Source organism: Hyaena hyaena, unplaced genomic scaffold, assembly GCF_003009895.1.
Source record: "Hyaena hyaena isolate Hyena2069 unplaced genomic scaffold, ASM300989v1 scaffold_110, whole genome shotgun sequence".
Lineage (NCBI taxonomy): Eukaryota > Metazoa > Chordata > Mammalia > Carnivora > Hyaenidae > Hyaena > Hyaena hyaena.
Genome location: NW_024080742.1, coordinates 74497 through 97604, shown reverse-complemented (window position 1 = coordinate 97604; position 23108 = coordinate 74497).

Sequence of the window (23108 nt, the reverse complement as noted above, 5' to 3'; positions counted from 1 at the left end):
CAGAAGCACCTGGCTCAAGTCACTCGTGTCCATAGTGTGTGGCGCTGAATGTGCCCAATGAGAACAGCTGATTCCCCTTCAGGCATCTCCACCTCAGCATCCAAGTTCTTTGGGCCAGAAAACTTGGAACTGTCCACCTTCCAAATCTGACCGGTCCTCCCCATCTTCATCGCTACAGTCTGACGTGAAGCCACTGTATCACTCGCCATGACTGTTGGCACCTGCGCCCTACGGCCCATTGTCTGAGGACACTAGCCTGCACTTTTGGCCATGACCAGTTCCGGTTACTCTCCTCTTAGACATTACGGAGGCATCGCCGGTGCCGGAGCACCATCTGCAGCTCACCAGGGCCTCAGAGACCATGGGGACTGACGGGGACCCACCTCCTCAGCTTCACCTGCCTTCACGTGCTCTTGCTTTGGTTCCCTTCCAGGACAGACACTCAGTTGGCCACTGTGGGTCTGGGTCTCTCTCTCTTCCTGTCTCCTGATTGACACGTTCTTTCCAGACCTTTGTACACTGTTGTTTTCTCTGTGTGCAGGCACAGCCGACTGTCACCTCCGTACAGAGGCTTTCCTGGCCTCCTACCCGAGACAGAATCCTCTCAGCCCACTCGGTGGCATCCGTGATCACCACCTACATGCTTGCCTGTCTTCCCTTCTTAGAATTCAAACCCCTTCTGGGCAGGGGCTTTATCACTTTGAACACTGTTGTTCTAATAATTAGGACACAGACAGATACATTGCAGGCACCCAATAAATATTTCTTGCTTTATTGACTGAGGCCGAACCAGAGGGAGCCTCGAATGTGATTGAATTGCCTCTCAGTACACGGCTGTGTGAGAAACTAAATAGCCACTTAGCGAGATAACATCCTCAGCGTCATCAACAGCAGCAATGGAGTGTCAGCCCTGGAAGATGGAAATACTGCCTCCATCCTGGCATCGTTATTATTTAAAAATTCTTGAAACATCTATCATGTGTCCTAGATCCTGTGCATACGTGGGCAAGAACCAGTCTAAATATCAGCACCAGCAGACTAGAGCAGCCCTGTCAAATGAATTATGCTAAGTCATGTAATAAGTAACGGCACAGGCGATAAAGAGGAAGGGTTTCCATTTGTTGATGGAGAAAGATTTTCAAGCAATGTTCAGGGAAAAAGAAGCAAAATCCAGATCCTTGTATGTGATATCTTCCTCTCCATGAAAATAAAATACGTTTATGCTATATATTTGTACGTAAGGGACGATATGGCATATAATATTTTCCTCAGAGAATAGTTGAGAAACCACTTCAGTGCTTGTTTCCAGGCACAGACTAAGGGGAAGGAGGCTTTTGTACCCTCTTTTGGGTTACTTTTATGTGGTGCCATTAGTTTTTATAGTTTATTTACTTATTTTGAGAGAGAGAGGGAGAAAGAGAGAGAGAGGGAATCCCAAGCAGGCTCTGGGCTGTCAGTGTGGAGCCCGGGGGTGGGGCTTGAACTCATAAACCGTGAGATCATGACCTGAGCTGAAACCAAGAGTCTGACACGTAACCCGCTGAGCCACCAGGCACCCTGTGTTGCCAGTATTTTGAGTGTATTTTATTTGGGTGGAGCGCACATCACATTCACCCTTCTAGCCATCTCAGGCGCACAGTTCCTGGGGTGCAGCACATGGGCAGCGTGTGTGCTCGTCTCTGCTGTCATTCCCAGAGTAGCTTCACTGCCCGGACTGAGCGTCTGTCCCCCCAAACAATCCACCTATTTGGTGGGCGCTGGCTGGCCCGTCCCTGATCTGCTTGCTGTCTCTATGGATTCACCAGCATAGGTTCCTCCCATTGAAGGTCCTTCATTGTAACGTGTGTGAGTTACTTTCTTTTCCCACCAAGTGTCCCAGGGGTAGTCAGGGCGTAGGAAATGAGCATGGCCCATTTTTTCCATTTTTTCCCCTTTAGCGGTATGTTTTTATAGGTTACCAATAAGGATACATTCCTCTATTGAAAAGAATTAAGGGAAATATTAATAGTGTCATCTAGAAATTTAGAATGAAAACTCAGAATTGGGAGTAAAAACACACCATCTTATGAAACATCAAAACAAAGGCTCATCTAGTTTTCATTTTGCAGAAATCTTTATACTTTTCTGCTTTAAATCATCCCAAGAAATGTTCTTTACCTGAGCTCATGGAGATCACAGTAATGGAATATACCTGTGCCAGAGAATGAATCCATTTGCCATTTCTTTCAAAATACAGGAAGATGCTCATCTCTGAGTAGCTCCCAGTTACTCTATTAACCAGTCGACTGGCCACATCATGGAGAGGGTTTATCATTGTATTAATATGTGATGAGTAATTAAGGTGAACTTCATTGTAATGAGCTGATTAAGACAGTAGGTCAGGAAATGTGAGATGCTTATTTCACAGCTTGTGATGAAGTTGGTAAACGACCTCAATAAATAAAAGGAGTAGAGATATTAAATTAGCAGAAAGTAATAGAACTGCTTTAATTTTTGATGACATAATTGCCAGTGGCTCTAAGCACCATGCACAAAATTGCTGTACTTCTAAGCATCTATCCTAAATAAGCCATTGCCAGAAATGATTCCTTTTTTTCCTTTTTAAAAAAGATATTATAAACAATATTCAATTCTTTTTTTAAACGTTTATTTATTTTTTTGAGAGACAGGGTGCAAGCAGGGTAGGAGCAGACAGACAGAGAGGGAGACACAAAATCCGAAGCAGGTTCCAGGCTCTGAGCTGTCATCACGGAGTCTGGTGTGGGGCGTGAACCCACGAACCATGAGATCATGACCTGAGCCAAAGTCGAACGTTCAACAGACTGAGCCACCCAGGTGCCCCAAGAAATGATTTCTATAAGCCCAATTGTTCATTGTGACCTTACTTTCAAAATTTATTTTTTAGAAATATAAATATTTAACAACAGGAGGATGAGTAAGTAAGTTGTTATCTGTCCACTTAATGGAATAAAAATAATAGCTAAGGGGGACACAGAGGAGTGTCAGAAACTCTTTCAGGACTGAGTGAATAAAAGCAGAATTCATAGTTTTATGGCTGCTGTATTTGTCATTTTTCAAAGAAAATGCCCTGAGGGGGCACCTAGGTGGCTCAGTGGCTTAAAGTACCTGGCTCCTGATTTCTACTCCTGTCATGATCTCACAGTCTATGAGTTTGAGCCCCATGTTGGGTTCTGCTCGCATAGTGTGGAGCCTTCTTGGGATTCTCTCTCTGTCTCCTTTCTCTCTGCCCCTTTCCCACTCTCTCTCTCTCTCCCTCCCTCTCCCAAAATAAAGAAACTTAAAAAAGAGAAAATGCACTGAAACTCACATTTATGTAATCAGTAGCCACTTGGATCAACCCTCACTCTTCTGGGCCCTGAAAATGTTCACAAGATTGTCATTGTCTGTATGTCTCAGTTCTCTCCTCTCTGTGACCATGCCACACTTCTCTCTCTCTGTGCCCCCATCCATTCTCCTTCTACATCTATGACTCAAGTCACTTTCTTGGTTTCTCATATTCTTATTCTTTACTTCTTATTACTCCTTAAGGTTTTGTCATTTATCATCATTCTTGTCACCGTACATGCACAGCGTGGTCTAACGACTCCCAGAGGGGTTAGTTAGGGCTGATATTTCAATGGCGCTATCAAACACAGGCTTGTTTATTGCTCGTACAGTATCCTGGGTCTGCTCTCCTTGAGGTCATCAAGGCTCCAGACACCTATTTCCGTGAAGGGACAGGGCAGTTCTGATGGGTGATGGTTGAATAAAACAGGGTGTGTAGCTCACATTAGGCTGAGAAGTCAGATGGTGGAGCGGAGATAGATGGCAGCCTGGAGGGAGGCAGACTGAAGGTCGAGTTTCATTTAGGGTGACTTGGTCTTCCTCTGTGGGCCGAGGAAGCAGCCAGGCAGAGGTCAGAAGCTCGGAGACCACTTGGCATAACTACGACGTATCTGCTTCTAGAACGAAGAATTTTCAGGGGCCGAGGCACTTGCCGACTTCTCTGATAGGACGGGAAGTGCACTTAGCGGTGAAGCCGACAGGAGATGCGGGCATCATTTATCCTCAAGCCTGAGTCAGGTTTGGGCCCAAGGTCTCTGTTTCATGTCCTGTGCCGGGAGTGAAGGAGGGATGTGAGGACCGGGGGTCAGAGGCTCAAGCAGCTTCCAAGCACACGTTGCCCGCATATAGAATCCCACTATTTTAGGGCCGAACCTCAAGTTTTGCTTTGATGACATTTTCAATGACTTTCCATTTGCATGATTTTCACTTATTTTTTCATAAAACAGGAATTTCTACCAATAATAGTTTTTAGGTAGAGTTTTCACTTTATTGGGCCCTGTAAGATGAAACAACGAGTCCCTGAATAGACACTTTTCTGGCTAATGGACATGAAAGATGTTCAACATCACTCATTATCGGGGAAATGCCAATCGAAACCACACTGAGATGCCACCTCACATGGGTCAGAGGGGCTAAAATTAACAACTCAGGAAACAACAGATGCCGGCGAGGAGGTGGAAAAAGGGGCGCCTCGTGCAAACTGGTGTAGCCACTCTGGAAAACAGTATGGAGGGTCCTCAAAAAATTAAAAATAGAATTACCCCATGACCCAGAAATTGCACTACTAGGAATTTACCCAAAAGATACAGGAGTGCTGAGTCAAAGGGGCACATGCACCCCTATGTTCATAGCAGTGGTGTTGACAATAGCCAAAGTATGGAGACAGCCCAAATGTCCATCGACTGATGAACAGATAAAGATGTAGCTTATATATACAATGGAATACTATTTGGTGATCTGAAAGAGTGAAATCTTGCCATTTGCAACTATGTGGGTGGAACTAGAATGCATTATGCTAAGGGAAGTAGTCAGGCAGAAAAAGACAAATATCATATGATTTCACTCATATGTGGAATTTAGGAAACACAACAGATGAACCTAGGGGAAGGGAAGGAAAAATAAGATAAAAACAGAGAAGTAGGCAAACCATAACAGATTCTTAAATACAGAGAACACACTGAGGGTGGATGGGAGGGGGAGGGGGAGGGGCTAAATGGGTGATGGGCATTAAGAAAGGCACTATTGGGATGAACACTGGGTGTCATATATAAGTGATGAATCACTGGGTTCTCCTCTTAAACCATTCTTAAGCCATATATTAACTAACTTGAATTTATTTAAAAAAATTTTAATGTTTATTTTTGAGAGAGAGACAGGGCACGAGTCAGGGAGGGGCAGAGAATGAGGGAGACACAGAATTTGAAGCAGCTCCAGGCTCTGAGCCATCAGTGCAGAGTCTGACACGGGAGTCGAACTCATGAACCGTGAGATCATGGCCTGAGCCAAAGTCAGATGCTTAACCTGCTGAGTCCCCCAGGAGCCCCCCCCTTTTTAGATGCCTATTTATTTTTGAGAGAGAGCATGAGTGGGAGTAGGGCAGAGAGAGGAGGATCAGTGATCCAAAGTGGGCTCTGTGCTGTCAGTCGGGAACCTGACGGCAGGACTTGAACTGATGAAGTGTGAGATCATGACCTGAGCAGAAGTCGGACACTCAATTGACGGAGCCACCAGCTGCCCTGTATTCGTTAATTTTCAACTACTGATCTAAACGGGATTTTGTTTTACTTTTTTAGTTTAAAATCTTAATTGTTTACTTCTGATATAAAGGACAATGATGGTCATTTGTATATTTGCCTTGCATTCCGTGATCTGGCCAAACACGTACTATCTCTGAAGATTTTCTGGGAATTCCTTGGGTATGTGTGGGTTTTCTGTATAGACAATCATATCTGTGAATAAAGTCAGCTTTATTTTTTCCTGTCAATCTGAATATCTTTGTATATCACTAGAGGGTTTTTCATTCCAGTCATGGTACTTTTCAGGTCCACACTTTCTACGCGGTTCCTTTTTACGCCTTCCCTCTCGTTATCGATATCTCTACTTGGAGACACCTTACCCTCCTTGTTCCTCTCATTCTTGGGGATAATTAAGAAGTCAATTTAAAGTCTTTTGTTAGTGAGTCCAGTGTCTTGGCTCCCTCCAGGGAAGTTTCCATTACTTAATTTTTTCCTGTGAAGAGACCATACTTTCTGTTTCTTTGTGTGTCTTGTAATTTTTTGCTGGAAACTGGACAGTTTGAATATTATGATTAGGCAACTGGGGAAATAAGATTCTCTCTTTTCTCTGGGATTTGCCGTTGCTCTTTGTCGCGCATTTTCTTTTTTTTTTTAATTTTTTTAATGTTTTTTATTTATTTCTAGGAGACAGAGAGAGAGACAGCGTGAGCAGGGGAGGGTCAGAGAGAGAGGGAGTTACAGACTGAAACAGGATCCAGGCTCTGAGCTGGCAGTCAGCACAGAGCCCGATGCGGGGCTCAAACCCACGAACCGCGAGATCATGACCTAAGCGAAAGTTGGACCCTTAACCGACTAAGCCACCCAGGCGCCCCTGTAGCACATTTTCTGATGCTGTTTGTTTGTTGAGTGGCTCCCATGGTAGCTTAGGAAACCCCGCCCTCTTGTCTGCATCTGTCCACTGCCGCCTGTGCCTGGTTAGCGAGCAGACGGCTAGCGTTCAGACGGTGACTTCTGTGGCCAAGAAAACACAGCTCTCCTAGTCCTCACAGGTCGGGTCTGTGCTGGACGGCCCTCCGCGAGCCGCAGCCTGCCTAGTGCTCTGCCTCAGTCTTGCTTCTCTGTGGCACAGCCGGGGTTAGAACTCAGGGACCCCTCAGTTCTTTCCTGAGCGCCCCCAGTGCTGGGCGTGCGTGTGCCCCGATATACACGGACAACTTCAAAGTCCGTATTCCTCCCATGGATCTGTTTTCCAGCATCTTCCTTCTCAGGGTGTCAGTCTGCCTCTTGCTCACCTCAAGTGTGATCCTTCGCCCCATGTGGCAATGGCTAATCTATTTGCCTTTAAATGCTTTCCACAAACACTACCTGGGAACCCCCGTGTGCTGTGGGGACCCCCAAGGCAGGGGAGACCCGGACAGCCTTGGAGCTGATCCTGAGGGAGCCACAGACATTGCAGATGCGAAACCACTGTCCTCAAGAGTAACTTGGGCTGCTTCCTGTGGCACCAGCTACTTATGCAGGTGACTGTGGTCCTCAAGGTTCGTCCCCCACTGGCTCCCCAGCTGGCCAGAGACAGTTGGCAGCAGGGGCTGTAAAATACCAGAGTTCTCTCACCAAAACCCAGCTGTTGTCCATCTGGAACAAAACCTCGTTGTTTTAGACCCTTGATTAGACTCCAGAGTTCTGAAAAAGTTGGTTTTGACACTTTTTTGTCAGCCTATTGGTTCCTTTCCTGGGTGAACGTCATGTGGAGTTCCTGGCTCTGTCATTTGCCCTGAAATTGCACCCTGCCCTACTTTTAAGATTCTCTCATTTTTTAAAAATATTTATTTATTCTTGAGGGACAGAGACAGAGTGTGAGTGGGGGAGGGGCAGAGAGAGGGGGAGACACAGAATCTGAAACAGGCTCCAGGCTCTGAGCTGTCAGCACAGAGCCCTACGTGGCTGACGCGGGGCTCGAACCCACGAACCACAAGATCATGACCTGAGCGGAAGTCAGACGTTCAACCGACTGAGCCACCCAGGTGCCCCAGTGAAGTTAAGTTTCTACAGACCTGTACGCACAGTTCAAGGGCTTGCCCAGGACTCCACATGTACTTGTTTTCAGGGTCATTAGCGTTATCAGGTGGCATGTGGGAGGCTACAACCTGTCCGACCTTAATTAGGGGTGTGTGTCTGGATGACTTTTACATACATGCATGTTCTGCTTTCAGTTCCTCTCTTTGGAAGCAAGAATCTTCTATTCAGGTCATGACATTGAACTTGTCTGCAGGTGTGCATCCTCTGTGGGGACACCCATGTGTGGTCCTTCTGTCTTCCTCCAGCCGAGGCAGTGGTCACATAATGGTGCCCCCCCAACTCTGTGGCTACCTCCCTGCCCCCCACCCCTGGCGTGGGCGTCCACACACTTGACTGACCGGCCGGCACTGTCTGCAGCTCAGTCACTTAATGCTGGGCCTTTGGGGCGCCTGCTCCTGAGGCTCTGGCTGCTGCTAACTTCTGAGTGTGACTGTGTGCCAGGCCCAAGTCATGCATGAGTTCTTGTAATAGTGAAAACAAGCCTTTTTACAGCTGAATTAACTGAGGCCTAGAAAAACTGAGTAGGGTGCCCTAGGCCACCCAGAATGTAAGCCAGGATATTTAGGCCCTTTCCATGATTTCATCAACGAACAAATGGATCAAGAAGATGTGGGTTATCTATATGATGGAATACTACATGGTGATGAGAAAGAATGAAATCTGGCCATTTGTTCAAGCACGTGGATGGAACTTGAGGGTGTTTTGCTGAGTGAAATAAGTCAGGCAGAGAAGGACAGATACCATATGTTTGCACTCATAAGTTGAACAGGAGAAACTTAACAGAAGACCACGGGGGAGGGGAAGGGGGGAGATAGTGGGGGAGGGGGAGGGAGGCAAACCATGAGAGACTCTTGAATGCTGAGAACAAACTGAGGGCTGATGGGGGTGGGGGAGGGGAAGGGGGGTGATGGGCACGGAGGAGGGCACTTGTGGGGATGAGCACTGGGTGTTGTATGGAAACCAACTTGACAATAAACTATATTTGAAAATAAAAAAGAACGTAAGCTAGGACAGGTTCCACTTCTGCCTCATGCGGAGTCCATGCCCTTTCCCGCTACGCCTAGTGCGTTACCATCACCACGATGGCTCCGGAGGCCCTGCTCTGGGTACACACCTTCCCCACAGTCAGTGTTACAAGCATGTGCGCACGGGGGGGTGCACGTCTGAGATCAGGTTCCGGCATGTTCCAAGAGGGTGGCAGGCCCGTGGCTGTGCTCTTTCGGTCCTGCCTCTCCCAGCCTTAACAGGGCGCAGGCACACCCCACGTGTGACGAGACCCCAGAACTGGGGAACAATGAATCTGTCATTGGGTGATGCCATGATGTCGAGTAACAGATTAGAATCCTGTCTCGTCACTGACAGTATTTCCATGAGAACGTCGGTCCTCCGGATGCTCCAGCCCCGCCCGTCCCTCTGTCACGAGCATTGGGGCCGTGACGCTGGCACGCTGGTGTGCAGCCCCATGTGGCAGGGGCATCCTTCCACACAGACCTCATGTCCCTCCTGTTCCTTATGTGACCCCGCCAGCCGGAGCGCCCAGGCCGGATAGACATCAGCTCTGCACAAGGTCACTGTGCTTTGCGGCTGGCCTCTCGTCCCCGCAGTGAGGACAGCGGCCCTCTGAGCTCTCGGTTGGATCTTAGACAGGGGGAGTTGGGGGACAGGGGAGCCCGACCCCCCCCAGAGCAGGCCGACTTTTAGAGAAAGACGCACGTCTTGCAGAAAGCCTCTGAGCTGCGAGGTTTCGCGTTGTGTGGTGCGGCGGTGGCAGAGCTGGCTGGGGACAGGTCAGCAGTGCACACAAAGGGATCAGCCTTGCGTGTCAGCAGGGCTGGCAGTCTGCCTGCATGAGTGGGGGGAAGTGGGAAGAGGCAGCCCCCGGGAGTAAAGTGGGGGCGGACGTGCACTCAGGACCACTCTGCCCCTCGTTGCCCCCAGGCCCCCATCAGCTTCTGGGAGGGGGAATGACACCTACTGGGAGCCAGCAGGAAGCCAGGGTGGGTTTCAATCATAACCACGCTGTGGGACTGTCACAACTGTGTCAGGGCTTTGTGACGTCCACTGGGGACGAGGAGGAGCTGCTTCTTCATTTACCAGAGGCCCAAACTGGACAGGAAGATCCGAGTGCAGGAAGGTGCTGAAGATCAGAGTCTTGACTTTCCGACTGAAAAGGAGGGAGATGTTACTGATTTCTGACATCCTGGGCAGCTCGTGGGTCTTTCAAAGTCAGATGGGTTTCAGAAGTCTTGGTTGGCTGACCCTTGTCAGTGGAGATGTCTAGAAGGTGCGTGAGTGGATGCGGCTGGAACGGTGGCCATACCTCCACAACTTAGGAGACATGTTGTCACCATCAATCCCCAGCTGTGATGACCAGCGTGGAGGTCTCCCCTTTGCTGGCTATCGCCCTGCGTGCTTCCAGCTGGAGAGCATGCACTGACCAGTGACCAGTGCTTTCTCCGGAGGAGCAAAGCCCATCCTAGCTGGCTGACAGCGCCCAGAGGGCACCCTCCCTGGTGACATCGACCCAGAATTTGTGTCGGCAGCTCCTGTCCCAGGGTCATTAGCATCCGTGACCTCCTAAGTAGGCTCTGGCCACTCAGATCTGCATTAGGGTGCCATCCCTGTCCCCTGTGAACTACTGGGCAGGGCTTAGGGAAGAATGGAATTTTGGAAAAGGCATCAACAAACTTAAAGGCCGTAGGTCTGAAGCTGACAGCCTTAATATTGGTCGATAACTTGTCACTACTGCTAGGGTTGGCATTCGACTCTCCTACAGCTGTTTGGGCGAACAAGCACCGGGCGTCACGTTACATGCAGTGACTTTGTTCTCACCAACCACACTCCCACGTGGACATGCGCTCTATCCACAGTTAGCAGAAAAATTCCTTGCTAATTTTTATACGTGTTATTACACAGGTATTGTGACCAGCTGGGGGCAGTTCTCTTAGTTACAGCTGGTGGTCTCTGGTGGTCCTGCTGCCGTTCTACAGACAGAGGAACAGACAGACTGGGAGACTTTTTTGCTATCTCAAGAGGAGATGACTTCATAAAGTGGTTTTGAAGAATAATCGGATAATGTAGGTAAGATAAGGCACGTAAAGGTTAAAAATGATCTTTTATAGTACCTGTCATTGCATGTTTGTAAGAATGGACTTGCTCAAAGTTCGAGGGTCACAATGTGACCGAAGAAAGTCTAACCCAGATTTTTTCTGGTTCCATAATTCATTATCTTTTTACTAAGCTGCAGTGGTTTGTGAAATCTCCTAGGTATTTAATCTGAGATTTTCATACATTCTTAAGTGTGGTTTAATTAGATCCAAGAAAACATGTTTTCAGCGGAATAAATATTCAGGCTGTAATAGGCCCTTTGTCTGTGTTTCACTCCCCAGGATTCACTATTCAACACTTTTCACTCAAATCATAGTCTCTTTAAGATGTAAACGTTTCGGCCTTACTAACTGCCTCTTGATTTTTTATTGAGTTTGGAACTTAAATAAACCACAAACGCAAAACCAATAGCAGTAGAATAAGGAAGGAGGATGCAAACATTGTTTGTAAAGAAGGAATTTCCACAGTGTGTTTGAAGAGGTAACCATGCGGGGTGAGGTGGGTATGCGTGCTGAGGGTTCCGTGTGGGGACTCTGCCATGGACAAGGCGGCCCTTCATTCTCCTCGCATTTAAGAGCAGCCCGGAGATGGGGACCCCCGACAGGTGCCGTCCCTCTGGATGCCTCGAGCCCCACCCGGAGCCGCGTGCTTTCGCCAGGCACAGTGAGGGCAGTGACGGAGAGCCACTTCCCAAGCAGGTGGATGGGATGACTAGGGGGCATGAGAAGTCACATCCTCCCAGAGTGGACCAGATGACAGTCAGTGGGCACAGATTTGGGGCATATTCTGCAAGATCAGGTCACTTTCCTCTAGGTGACAGGAAACTGAGGCACACCGTAATAACCCGCAATAAAGACAGACCAGGGATCCTGTATTTATTTAACTACTTTTGGGGTAGATACATTGTCTTTTCAAAAATTTTGAGCCGAGGGGCACCTGGGTGTCTCTGTCGGTTAAAAGTTTGTCTCTTGGTTTGGCTCAAGTCATGATCTCGGGGTTCCTGAGTTTGAGCCCCTAGTCAGCCTCTGCGCTGACAGTGCAGAGCCTGCTTGGGACTCTCTCTTTCTCTCTGCCCCTCCCCTGCTTGTGCTTTCTCACTCTGTATCTCTCAAAAATAAATAAATAAACATAAAAAAAGATAAAAAAATTTGAGCTGAAATTCACATGAGACAACATGAACCCTTTGAAGCTCGGTGGCGTTTGGTCCATCCGTGATGCCACATGGCCAGTGGCCCCGGCTGGTCCCCTGGTCCCCAGGCCCCCGTCTCTGTCCCTCAGCTGCTTCCGCAGCTGCTCCCTATGCCGCCTAGAATGACCCTGAGCTCTGCGCCGTGAAACTTAGGAGATGGGGGCGCAGCACTCCGTCTGCCGTCTTTGTCCAGCCACTCCGTGTGCCCCTGAACACGCCCTGCACATGCCACCTTCTCCTGTATGTGCACATTCCCAGGCTACTCCTCCCATTGTGGGGGGCACCAGTCTAGGGAATGGAAATCCCCTTTAACTTAAATTTCAGTGCATGAATTTGGAGTGACAGTAAAACTTGACGGGTTCTAGAGACAGCTCTGTAGGAAATCCTTGAATCCTCCGAGATTTGGTGCCATTGGTTTCTTGGCCACTTACACTGAGCAGTAATTACGTCATAAATAGAGTGAGGGTGATAAATACTCTAGTGACGGAAGCAAGTATCTCAAAATGCAGCATTTACAGCACGAATTGATAGGCAACCTGTAAGCAGCATTTATTCCGTACTTAAGATTAGCAAGCACTGTTCTTGATACCTTGGACACACATATAGCTCATTGGCTCTTCACAACAGCATCGCGCGTGCCGGCTACTGTGACCTCTGTGACTTCTGTTCTACTGAGGAAGGAGCAGCTGGTGGGGTCATGGAACAAGTAAGTCAGCTCCCCTGGGGCTTAGAGCAGCCACGGCTCTCACCCATCCCCCTTCCCGCTGCCCTGGGGCGAGGTGGCTGTGGACATGGGTGTTGTGGCCGGGGCAGGGCCAGGAACCCAGGAAGCGGAGTAGATGCCTGGCTCCGTGGGGCGAGACGGAAGGGAGCCTGCACCCCAGACCCTGGTGCTTCCGGGCCCATCTCTCTGAACCTCTCCAGCCTTAACTTCTGAGAAGGGCCGCCGAGTCTCTATGTGCACACCTCTCTGTGAGACCAAAGTTGGATTTATCGGCAATGCTCAACTTTCCTAAGTAAACATTTATACAGAGAAACAACAGAGGTGAATAAGCTTCCCTCACTAAACAGAGGGCTGTCCATAAACTTCCGAACCCAAACTGCTCGCTGGAAAACCACTTCCTGGTAGTTTCTGTCCCCATAACCCTTGACGTCCACTCTGTCCTCAAGGAAAGCAAAGTCAAGGCACAAGAACCCGCCTCGGGCTGTTTGAAAGCTTTTCACCACCCACTGGACAAATAGATCACGAGGGCACAGGGTGAGCAAGGCTCTGCCAGTGCGAGCGTCCTTGGCCAGGACAGTGTCGAGCCTTTGCTGACATCCCACCTCTACACCGAGGCGCGGTCCGTGTGACAACTCGCTCTGTGCACTCGGCCAGGTACGGACGCTTGGTGCCTCCAGAAATCGTTACCACCCACGGGACGGGGAGTCTGTCCAATCGGAGTGGGTGTCACGGCTGCTCTTGACCCCTCACCCCAGCCCCTTTCTGCTCAGAGCTGCCCTGTTGCGTCATCCGCTTAGTCACCAAAGAGGGAAAAGCCCAACATCCACGACTTTCCGTTGAGGGCAAGTCAACCTTCATGTCGTTACCCACACTTCTCAGTGGCGTCGTTGTTGTTACGGAACTGGGCGGACTTTCCTTAGGGCTTAGACTTTCCTGACAAGGATTTTGAGACTTGCGGTCTGGAGGTGACTCCCCCATGCCGATACGAGACGGAAAGGTGTCCTGGCTCTCCGCCATTGCTCAGAGCAAGCTTGATCACGTGGACAGCCGTTCTTTCTTCAAGAAAGATGAAAAGAAGAGAGTGGGGGTACGGGAGAGCGTCTGTACTGAGGCTGGTATTCTGTGGTCGGCTTGTACGCATAGGCACGGGGAGATCAGGGCCGATCTGGGCCAGCCCTCGCCTGCCCTCCAGTGTCCGTGTGTGGAGGTGCGTGCTGGGGAGACAGGCAGGACAGGGGGACGGAAAGGGGACTTTGTTAAGTTTCCCCAGCTCTGTTATTCTGTGAGTTTCTAAACGTGCAGAAACACTTCCTCTACTTGTCATTGTGCTGAGTCCTTATTACACCTTACTTTCCGTAAATAGGGTTTGTCTCTCCTCATGGAAAGCACATCAGAAGATAGGCCCCTCTGTATGCAGTTCACATGTTTTACTAGTTACATAGTTTTGTCCACACATGGAATACTCAGGGGGGTTGGGTGACGTAGTGAGAGACAGACGATTCCAAGGGAATGCAGCCCTGAAGTGCTCGTTCTTGTCCCGGGTGAGAAGGTCAAGGCTCAGGGCGGCCTGTGCACCTGCTGGCGTGGGCGTGCCCGGGCTGGGTTCCGAGCTGTCCTCACGCCCGCCCAGGCTGCTCCATGTCCTGGGTCTCCTCGGATGCTGTGGTCGTGCACATGGTCCCTCGCGGTCCCCATACGGGCCATGTGGGCCAGTCAGCAGTGGTGGGTGGTCGGGAGCCACCCGCAGCCCCGGCCCTGGAAGGGTCAGGTGTTCAGCCCTCCGGCTGGGAAGTGCGGGGGAATCCAGGCGGGAGGAGGAAGCTTCTGCTCGTGCTTTCCTGACGCGAAGGACCGCATTTCCCCAGTTGTTTTCATGAAAAGCTTAGGATGGAATCGAGGGTCCAGGAGTAATTTATGTATGAAACTGGAGAGATGGCGTCAACGACACCCTGGAATTCAAATGGACTTCGAAGTCCAAATGCGTGGTGCAGACAGAACAAGGGCAGATATCTGAAGATAAACAGAGTCACGGAAGAAGAAGACGAGCCACTTCGACTGAGCGGAGAAGGGGACTTGCAGCAGGTGACCGGGAGTGTGGCCGCCGTGAGCCGGGGCGTGGCCGCGGTGACCTGGCCGCTCACGAGCTCCCCGTGGGGCAGTCATGGCGATGCCACCTTGGGTGGTTTGGAGGGGAGTCCGAGGACGTCGGGGTTCCTGTGTGACGGGACACAGATGTCGGCCGCTCGGGGCCCAGGCCCCTCACCCGGGATGTCTGCCCCGCAGCCAGCTCACTGGCTTGCGTTTCCCAAGAGGCGTAAGATGCAGCTTTCACTGAGCGCAGAGGGACCTTTGACCGTTCGCCAGCCTGTAAATGACTGATCTGCACAGGGTTTTGTACATTTATTACAATTCAGTGAGAAATGTTTCTTTAGGAAAACACTGCAGACAGTAATCCTTTCTTGGTGTAAATGTGGGACATTTAATTGTGTGGTGAATTCCCTGATTTCCTTCAGTGAAAGAATGAATGAAGGGGATGAACAAAGGCATTACAGGGAGAAAAATTCTTTACAAATAGATAATTTCTTAAAAAAATTTTTTTTAATGTTTAATATTTATTTCTGAGACAGAGAGAGAGAGACAGTGCATGAGCAGGGGAGGGGCAGAGAGAGAGGGAGACACAGAATCCAAAGCAGGTTCCAGGCCCTGAGCTGTCAGCACAGAGCCTGACATGGCGCTTGAACTAAACCACAAGATCATGACCTGAGTCCAAGTCAGATGCTCAATGACTGAGCTGCCCAGCGGCCCCTACAAATAGATAATTTCTTACATGGAATGTGATGTGGCCTTCACTCATCTTTGAACCTTATTTTTTTAGAGATTTGAGGGTAAATATAATAATTACCTTAAATGTAAATAAAGAAAAATAATGAGATAAAAAATTTAAATAATGAAAAATTTTTATCTGGAGAACAGACTAAAATAACTAGTTTCAAGTATCTATCCACTTAATTTATGTCATCTTTTATATTTTCTTTTCTTCTGTATATATCTTATTTTTAAAATCGAGCATAAAAATCTAAATAGCTAAGGGGTATTATACACATCTTTAGAACCAGTGCTATATTCAGCCCTTTCCAGTTGTAGAAACTGAACTAAAATTTACTTTAAGAAAAGGAGTGCCTTTATCTCATATGACTGATAAGTCTTCAGGCATGGCTGCATCCAGCAGGTGTAGACATGTGGTCTGAGCTCCTCTCTCTCCATCCCGGGGCTCTGTGTGCCTCCACATTATCTGTGGTCTCGAGGGGTTGGCCTCGCATAGCAAGAAAGGCAGCTGTCACCTTATATAGGTCCCGCGGCCCAGAGTGCCACACGGGACATAGTTTCTGGAGTCTCCTGACCGGCCAAGAGGACAGATGTGCATTCTAGAGCAGGGAAGGACCCTGGGGGTCAGTCGGGGTTACTGCAGACCGGTGAAGGCAGTTTCTGGCACGTGCTGGGGATGCCGGGCAGGTAAACATGTACTCACGTCAGGAGAGGCCTACGAGATGGGCTCCCAGTGCATTCAGGCCGGGGAACGTTACCCCCGACCCAACCGGCCCAGGCAGATCCAAGTATGTGCCAGCAGCGTGAAGACTGAGGAAACCACCGTGGGAGCTGGTCCCCTGAGAGCCCACAGGGCTGGGCTGGAGCTCAGGAGCAGACGGGACTGGGACAGCCTCTGTTCTCTCCGAGTCCCAGAGGGAAGTCCCAGAGGGAAGTCAGCATGGGGGGATCAGGGAGAGCAATGCAGGGGCTCCCGGGTCTGGGGAGGGAGCACAGAGCAGGCCCTCCCGGGCTGGCTGTGGGGACCCTGCCATGAAGGGACAGAAGGCGTCCTGAAGAGCCCATGGTGTGAGCAGAACCGGTGCCCAGGCCACAGGAGGGCGGTGACAGCCTTCAGCAGTGGCCACGGGGGTTGGCAGCTGCCTCTCGGTATGCAGGGTGTGGAGCTGATACATGAACCTTCCAGAAGCTGAGAGTAACTCCATGGAGGAGAGAGGGAACAGTCTGGAAGTGACCTGAATATTTGCCCAGAGGAGACTCTGGGGTTTTTAGCCAGGCCAACGCTTGCCCTGGACTCCACACTTCCCACGCATGTGCGGAGCCAGCGGAGAGCCCACAGGCAGGGGGTCTGTGTCATAGCAGGAGACATGACTGCCCAGACAGGACCCCAGAAAGAGGCGCATGGCCGCCAGCGCTTGAAGGACCAGCGAGAACTGGGATCGGGGCAGAGACCAGTGAGGGCATCTGCAAGCCGGGGGGGGGGGGCGGTGGGGGTCCTGCAGGATGGTGGTCCCAGGGCCTCTGCAGAACCGAGAGCCACCTTCGCGCACCTGCCTTCGCGTCCTGGCTCGCGGACCCGGTGATGATTCACGTGCTGCTCGCAGATCCAAACCCCGTGTGTTTTCCAGGCTGGCCCTTGATTACATAGGATGAAACCGTGAAAAAGCTATGCAGATCCATCTTTTAAAAAAATGTTTATTTATTTATTTTGAGAGAGAGAGAAAGCACGAGCAGGGAGGGGCAGATCGAGGGAGAGGGAGAGAATCCCAAGCAGGCTCCGCACCGTCAGCACAGAGCCTGCCTTGGGGCTGGAACTCACTCGCCGTGAGATCATGACCTGAGCCGAAGTCAGGAGTCGGACACTCAACCGACTGAGTCACCCCGGGGCCCCTCACCTTGATTTCTAGACACCCCACCTCCAAAATAGAGGAAGATATAATAGTAAGCGCCTGGATATGGGAACTTTGTTTCTTCATGTTCCCACGAAACTTTTCACATTCTTTCTTCATGGACATTTTTATAATTTTCTCTCCTCCCAAATATTTATTACACATACAGTATTAAAAGTCTGCTTTTTTAAAAATACTTTTGTTTTTTAGTGTTTATTTATTTTTGGGACATAGAGAGGCCGAGCATGACTAAGGAAGGGGCAGAGAGAAGGGGAGACACAGAATCGGAAGCAGGCTCTAGGCTCCGAGCTGTCAGCACAGAGCCCAATGCGGGGCTCGAACTCATGGACCCTGAGATCATGACCAAAGTCAGATGTTCAGCTGACTGAGCCCCCCTGGTGCCCCTAATTTCCATTAGGACAGACAGGTTCTTGGATTCAAACAAGATGAAGAGCTGAAACTGGGACCCCCCAAAGCTCCAGGACCGCTGTAGGCCTGTGCCGTGGCCAGCGAGGGTCAGCTCTACACACCCTCCTGCCGAGTCAGCCTTCGCTGGGTGAGGCTGTGGCAACGAGACTGCTCTGGCCCGTGCTGCATTTTGTCTGGGCCCAGCTGACATTCTGCTCCATGTGAGTTTGCCCAGGGGACCGCCTCCAGAAGGAGCCGCTGTCCCAGAGGCGCCTGTGCCTAAGTAATGCGATGCCACGGTGTCCCTGGGTGACACTCACCTCTGCTGCGGACGTGAGCAGGGACAGTCACACAGAGACGGCAGGGTGGTGTCATCGTCCCACAGACAGGGCAGCAGAGGCTTGGGGGCGAGTTTCTAGGAAACGCTATGCCTGCTTCAGAGCCAGGCGGAGAAAAAGGCTTCCCTGAGGGCTGAAGCCACATCACACCTCCCTCAAACAAACTTTGTGGTCTGAATTCACATTTGCATGTCCTGGGCCCCATGGAGCTGAGAAGTTCATGTACAGAGTTCTGAGTTGATGGAGCCGTGGGGGTGAATGGCAGAAGCAAACGAAAGTATTTCTGTAAGAATGTACTCTTAGCACGGTTGTCCTGAGATTCCCACAGGAGCACCCCGGCCGCATGGAAATCTAAAGGACAAGACTAGATGATGGCAACAGCCACGGGGCAGAGGACACCAAGCAGGGGCTTGGTGGAGACGGTGAACACTCAGATGGTAGGATTTGCAGAATATTATCTCAGCACGTTTAAAATATTTGAATACAGGGCACCTGGGTGGCTCAGTCGGCTGAGCATCTGACTTCGGCTCAGGTCATGATCTCATGGTTTGTGGGTTCGAGCCCTGCATCGGGCTCTGTGCTGACAGCTCCAGGCCTGGAGCCTGCTTCAGATTCTGTGTCTCCCTCTCTCTCTGACCCTCCCCTGCTCACACACACTCTCTCTCTCTCTCTCAGAAATAAATAAAAACATTAAAAAAATTTAAAATATTTGAATCAGGGTGCCTGGTGGCTAGGTCAGTTGAGCGTCCTACTTTGGCTCAGGTCATGAGTTCAGTTTGTAGGTTTGAGTATTGGGCTCTATGCTGACAGCTCAGAGCCTGGAGCCTGCTCTGGATTCTATGTCTCCATCTCTTTCTGTTCCTTCCCTGCTTGTGAGTTTTCTCTTTCTCTCAAAAATAAATAATAAGCATTAAAAAATAAAATTTTTGAATAAATAAGAGGTATTTGGAAATATGGGCAATGATAAAGAAAAAAATCCAGGCGAATTTGAAAAAAAATAAGCCTACCAGAACTCAAGAAAAAGTGCAACAGAGAAAACTGGCAGAGATAAAGAGACCTCACAAAGTACAAAGGAGCAATAGACAGGTGCAGAGGAAGAGAGGGCGAAGACCCAACACACGTCTCCCAGAACTCCTGGAGGAGACATTGCCGTGAGTTGGGAGAATCAATATTTACCAGATAATGGCTGATGCTTCTCCAAAATTAATGGGAACTATGAATCCCCAGCCTCGGAAATCAACAAGCCCCAAGAAGGATGAAAGATGAAAACCATCACGACCATTAAAGTGAAATGATAAAATACTAATGATAAAGAGAAGACATCACACATTGAGAAAAAAGTGAAATCATCCACAGAAGAATGACAAAGACCAGGGGGGTTGAATTCTCAAGGGCAGAGACAAAAGCCAGAAGGAGGCAGAACAATGCACTCCGTGCGCTAAGGGAAAAGAGCTGTCTACCAGCCAACTACCATTCAATGACAGGGCCTGGTAGACAGCTAGGATCAAATGAGCACAGTTTATCATGGGTTCTCGTTCAAGGGGAGTCGGAAACACATTCCTTATGAAGAAGGAAAAGGGCCTAAGGGGCACAAAGGAGGGTGAATGAAACTACCAGGAGGTGAAATGGGCAGCGGCGATTCTGACGCGTCACCAGAAGGCACCCCAGGTGGCTGAAACTGGATGGCCAGACCAGGTAGGAGAGAGGGTGGCCCGACTCAGGAAGACAATCTAAGATGTTGTACTGTGTGTGTGGGTGGGGTGGGGGGGGGGTAATAAGAGCTGTTAATTTTAAATTCTGTTCATTGTTAATGTTTTCATAATTTTTAAACCCACGAACCAGCCCTCGCCCCTCCCATTAATGGGAGGCTAACTAATCCTGTAGATGAGCTAATCTCGTGTCTAATAAACACCTAAAATTCACAGTAAGTTCCCCCTAGTCCCAGACCCGCTCTGTCCACTCTCTGTCTCCGTCCAGGGAGGGCAGCGCCCGTGCAGGCTGCGAGGCTAAGACCCGTGGACTCCGCCCTCTCGGCCGCCTCTCCATCCCCTGGCACCCTGCTTTCTCTGCAAGCCTTCCTGCCGGCCTCCAGTCTCCTTCACTGTCCTTATGGCCTGTTCTGGAGAGCAGAGCAATCCTTCTACAGGTTGATGCCCCGGTGGCTTCCTTCTGGCTCAGAAGAGAACTACGGCTCTGCCCTCGCTGCCGCGGCTCCAGTATCATGGCCCCGCCCGCCCCGCCCAATCCCTTCCCACGTCACAGCTTACAAATCTCCCCAGATTCTGACACCCCAGCAACACAGGCCTCCTCGTTCCTCAAGTAGGACATGCATGTTACTGCCTGAAGGCTGGTCTTTCTCACCAGAATGTTCTACACTTGGTATTCCCAAGCTGCTGTGGCCTGAATGTTGGTGTCCCCCCAAACTCACATATTGATGCCTAACCCCCAATGTCACGGCAGGAGGAGGTGAGCCTTTTGGGGTTGACTGGGTCATGAGGCGGAGCCCCATGAATGCGACCAGTGCCCTTGTAACTGATCCCATTGTGCCTGGAGGACACAGCAAGAAGGTCCTGGCTGTGAAAGGAAAAGCAGGCCCTGGCCAGACTCCAAATCTGGGGCTGCCTCGCTCTTGGGCCGCAGCCCCCGCAGCTCAGAAATAAATATCTGTTGTTTATAAGTCACCTGGTCTACGACATCGCGCTATAGCGTCCTGCCCCGGCCGAGGCAAAGGCTTGCTGCTTCACCACCTCCTGGTGCTCGATCAATGTCAGCCTCGCACAGACCTACCTCCTGATGGCTCCTGTGATGCCACCCCAACCACTCTCTTTCCTTCGTCCTGTCGTCCTGTCCCTCAAAGTATTTACCATGTGGCATATTATGGCTTTGTTTCCACTTAAGTGTCTTGTCCTCAAAGTAAGACATAGAATCCATGGAGGAAGGGGCCTGGCTTTGTTCACCACTCGATCTCCAGAACCTAAAGTAGTTCCCAGCAGGTAGCAGGCACTCAAGGGTAACCAGTAAAAGAATAAAAATGGATCATATTCCTTCCCATTCCCCATTTTAAGGTGGGGAAAAACAATTTAAAATGGAATTCAGTAACTGTCAAAACAAAGGAGAGAAGCAGAAGCATGGACACAGAAAACAGAGGAAAGTATCAAATAAAATGTTAACATAAGTCCACATATGGGCGCCTGGGGGGCTCTCGGTTTCGGCTCAGGTCATGATCTTGCAGTCCAGGAGTTTGGGCCCCGCCTCGGGCTCTGTGCTGTCAGTGTGGAGCCTGCTTGGGATTCTCTGTCTCCCTCTCTCTGCCCCTTCCCTACTTCTCTGTCTCTCTCAAAATAAATAAACATTAAAAAAATAAAAATAAATAAAACTAAGTCCACATAGATCAGTAATAACAATAAATGTAAACAAACTAAACTTAGCAGTTAAAACAATAGAGGTTGTCAAATTAGATTTTGAAATAATGCAGTTATGGGCTCTTTCTAAGAGATACCCCCTAAATCACAGGACGTAGGCAGATTGCAAAAAATATGGAAGACCAATAAATAGCAAAGACTGTTGGTGTATTTATAGCAATTCCAGACAATTTACACTTTAAGGGAAAGGTAAGTATTATCGTACCAAGCATATAACATTAAAATAAAGCCAAAACTCATAGTATATTACATAAGAACATATGTAAATAAATGGTAAATAGACAAGACATTTAGGTTACCTGGAGGTGGGGGCGGGGATGGGGGTTGTGATTTGCAAAGTACCTAAAAGGGGCTCCAACTGTATTGATAATTTTCTTATTCTAAGCTGGATGACGGATACTTGGGCAGTTAATATAATGTCATCATATCTGTTCCCTGGTAAAAATAGTTCATAACAATTATTGGAAAACCCGCTTTCCCATAGATGATCAGTGACTTCCAGTCTAAGCTGCCAACACAAGATCCCATGAACGTGTAGGTCAGAGGACCCTTTGGGAAGAAGCGCAACACCGTGACCAACGGGGTTTGGAGGCAGCTTCCCGAGAAGGTAAGAACCGTCTTGATTTAGCAGGACACTCTGCGAAACAAGTTACTTAAACTCAGTTTCGTGCTCAGGGAAGTGTGTGTGGACATTAAGAGGAATAGGTGAAGTACTCCGTACCTGGTGGGTCAATGAGCTGCGTCAGAATCTTCCTGGAAATGAGGCGGAAGGGATCAGGGAGGCAGAACGAGAAACGCCCCACTCCCCGGCCTCCCGCGCGGGTGCACCTGCTGTGCACTTTTGGCGTCGTCATCTCACACCCGCAGGGCGCACTGCACCCCACTCAGCTTTGTGTCACCTGACTGTGCCTGGCACACAATGGACACTCGGTCGTTATTTGGAGAATGCTGGAAGCATACGGTGACCTTGAAAGTGATTAAGGACACATTGTATCAACGCGCAAATAAATGGACCCATCTCAGCTCTCGGGTCCGGAGCCCGCAAGATTGTGCCGAGGACGAGGCTTACCCACGACCGTGCCCAGCTCGGACTCCAGCCGGTACCCACGGCTCACAGCAGGGATGAGATACCAAGCACGTTCTCATTCTCCCCGCCTCACAAGCATGTCATGTCAGTTCTTGTGTTGATGTCACTCTCACGGGAAACCTAAGGCAGAACTGACCGAAGGGTGGATGGTGTGAACACTCCTTTAATTTTACACGTTTGTAAAGAAAACTCAGAGGCAATTAATTTTCCCTGCTTATTTCCTCCCCAGCGGTGGGAAGGGTGGCGCTGATTTCCTGGGTCTGTTCCCGGGGCGGGGAGCGCTCTCGCTGACAGCCACCCCGCCGGATGGAGCGACGAGCGGCGCAGGCGGAGCAGGCGACGCACCCGGCCGCCTCCCCGCCCCGCGCGCTGGAGCGCGCTCCGCTCCCCTGCACCCCAGGGCGGGCGCGGCGCGCTCAGCTCCCCTGCGCCCCGGGGCGGGTGCGGCGCGCTCAG